Source organism: Anopheles aquasalis, chromosome 2 (genome assembly GCF_943734665.1).
Source record: "Anopheles aquasalis chromosome 2, idAnoAquaMG_Q_19, whole genome shotgun sequence".
Lineage (NCBI taxonomy): Eukaryota > Metazoa > Arthropoda > Insecta > Diptera > Culicidae > Anopheles > Anopheles aquasalis.
Window position 1 is genome coordinate 8002501 of NC_064877.1, and position 2500 is coordinate 8005000.

Sequence of the window (2500 nt, forward strand, 5' to 3'; positions counted from 1 at the left end):
TCTACCACGGGCCAGGTCGGTGAGAAAGCCTCCGTCGTTTTACTCCGTTTTCTTTTCTTTTGACGAGCCACTACCGTCTTGAAGGAACATACCATTGGGAAGGAAAAGATAGGGAAAGGGAAAAACACGGCAAGTTCCGCAGTGCTGCTACGGTTCCTCGATCTTACTCCACACCACTACTATGGTCCCATCAAGCTCGATTCTGGTGCTGGTGCCTGCCAGTCAGTCAGTCCCTGGTAGGCACCTACTTGGTGACCATCCTAAGGGACTTGGCCACCAAATTGGACACGCACACGGGCACACACACGCGATATGCACGCACGCAGTCCTCCTAGAACCTCCGGATCCCAGATTCCAGGACATACACATACTCCTTAGCGGTGGATGAGGTCGGTCGGTCGGTCGGTCGGTTTAGACTATTATCACAATATTGCACGTCCGCACATACGTGAACGGTGACTGACTGAAGCCCTTGTTCCGAGTTCGCCATGGCAGTTCTTCACATCAGCGGTGGGGAATGTGAGATAGAGAGAGCGAGAGAATCAAAAGAAAACCCTCCCACCGCAATGATTCTGCAACCTTCCATCTCTCGCTCTCTCGCTCTCCGGTGGTCTCTCCCAGGACATGCTCTCCTTGCGGGGCTACTGATTGGCGAGTCCTTACAATGGGGATTCTCTCACCGAAAAGCTTCCTGTTGACTGAGCAACAACACGCACACATACATTAGTACGCAAGATATTCGCCAAGATCACTCCACCGATTACTGTACTCGCTGTCAAAAGTGAGCTTTTTCTTTGACAATTGGCTGCCATGTGGTATGCAAGTGCCAGGACACTTCCTTACCGGTGGAAGGATGATTTTTTTCGGTTTTTCCGAGCGGGTATATCAAGCGATAATCACCCAAAATAAGGACAATCACAAAAGAATGATGCCCGAGCACATTCTACCCGACATCAGGCATGGAACGCATGGCAATTAACGTTAAAAAACCAAAAAAAAAAGTGAAACACCAGGCGGCTCCATCTGCTGGAACTTCGTGTTTGCAGTACTACAACTGACAATAATTCCATTTAAAATCCAACGATAATCCAATTGAAATCCTTCATCTACTATTCGTTATCGTTTTGTCGCAAAGAAACCCCCCAAAAAGGTACAGCTCACAGTTCCATCGACGAAAAGGGACGTTGACGAGAGACGATGGTTTTAGGTCCTGTGCCGTCAGCGAAAGAGCGGAAGCTTTTGCGTCTGGTTGCGATGCGCATGCGCGCGTTTCGTGCGAAGCTGGTGTACGGAGTTTCGAGGTGCGAGGCCACCGAACAACGGCACACGGAACATTCGAGTGAGAGCAAAAAAGGCAACGCAGCAGCAGCAGCAGCACCATCGCGAGTGTGCGTTTTCATTCATAGGCTAGATGACGGTCGAAGCGAGTAGTGGTGCCGTGAACCATCAGCGCGCGCCCATCCACGACGTGGAGTCCCTGTCGGCTGGCTGGCGTAACTAGGTAGGAGGAGGGGGCAGCCAGCGGATGGTCATTTGACCATCACGGTGTCTCAGCCCGAAAAGAAAACCTACTGGTGGACCCTTTACTTTGGTTTGCGGTGTACGGTTGCGTTGCGGATTCACAGGATTTACGGATTTACGACGACGGACGCCAGGTTGGTAGACGGACTCCCTTCCCCCCCCGGGAAAAAAGGAGCTACTGCGCTAGAGTTTACACGTGTGTCTGTGTGCGTATGTGTGCGCGAGGCAGAAACTTGGGCCCGAGTCGCGATGAAGGACCTTTTTTTCTGTTAAGCTGCAAAAGTGAAACAAAGTATACTAGCTAGCCTCATCGGGGTGATCATCCCTCACAGCTAGGTGCGGTGCGGTCCAGTGACGACATCCTTGTGTGAGTGTGTATGTATGTGTGTACAGTCGCGTGCGTGCGTGCATGCGAGTTGGAAAAATTGATTTTTCGTCCTTTTCTCCGCCATGAACAAAAAAGCTCCCCAGTTAATCAATAGCGCGCACCATCACCACCACCATTCGGTCGTCGGTCACTGGTGGTGACGGTAGGACTGTGCACCTACCCAGCCCAGCCCAGCGAGAGACTCCCGGGGCCGTCGCAACGCGCGTGTGGCTTTAAATCGGATTTTCAACTAATCGCACCGTGTGGTCGCGTGTGCGTGCGTGCGTGCATGTCAGTGTGTGTGTGCCGTTTGGGGGGCTGGTGTGAAAAGGCAGTTAACCCTTAGGACGCCTCAGCCACTCCATCCCCACACATTCACGGATAAGCTAGTGGGCCCCAATGCGAAGCCAATTATGCTGCAAATTCGGTCTCGCTTAAAGAGTGAGAGAGAGAGAGCGAGAGCGAGAGCGAGCGACTGTTTGTGAGTGAGAGTGAGTAAGAGCAAGAAAATCTACTACTAGCAGCTAGGGCCCTCTGGTGGTGGAGAAAGGCAACACTACAGCCCGTCCGTCCGTCCGTCGTCGTCGTCGTCGTCGTCGTCCTGGTCGGCCG

At 52.4% G+C, this 2500-nt stretch overlaps 2 protein-coding genes across 5 annotated transcripts in view; one reads left to right on the forward strand and one right to left on the reverse strand.

Moving 5' to 3' along the window:
* The window catches only part of LOC126571469 (cilia- and flagella-associated protein 298), a 23910-nt gene that overhangs the window by 9608 nt on the left and 11802 nt on the right, over positions 1 to 2500 (reverse strand). Inside the window, exon 1 of one of the 3 annotated variants that reach the window (XM_050229991.1) lies at positions 372 to 441. The exons of 1 other annotated variant lie outside the window; for it this stretch is intronic. The gene's annotated coding sequence lies outside the window, so the exon portion shown is untranslated. Of the gene's footprint in view, positions 1 to 371; positions 442 to 2500 lie in introns of those variants that run through there. One more of the 3 variants, XM_050229992.1, reaches the window with a different exon arrangement.
* LOC126571471 (uncharacterized) overlaps positions 1360 to 2500 on the forward strand; it is a 5042-nt gene continuing 3901 nt past the window's right edge. The window contains exon 1 of one of the 2 annotated variants that reach the window (XM_050229997.1): positions 1360 to 1501. The gene's annotated coding sequence lies outside the window, so the exon portion shown is untranslated. Of the gene's footprint in view, positions 1502 to 1565; positions 1656 to 2500 lie in introns of those variants that run through there. The other variant, XM_050229998.1, reaches the window with a different exon arrangement.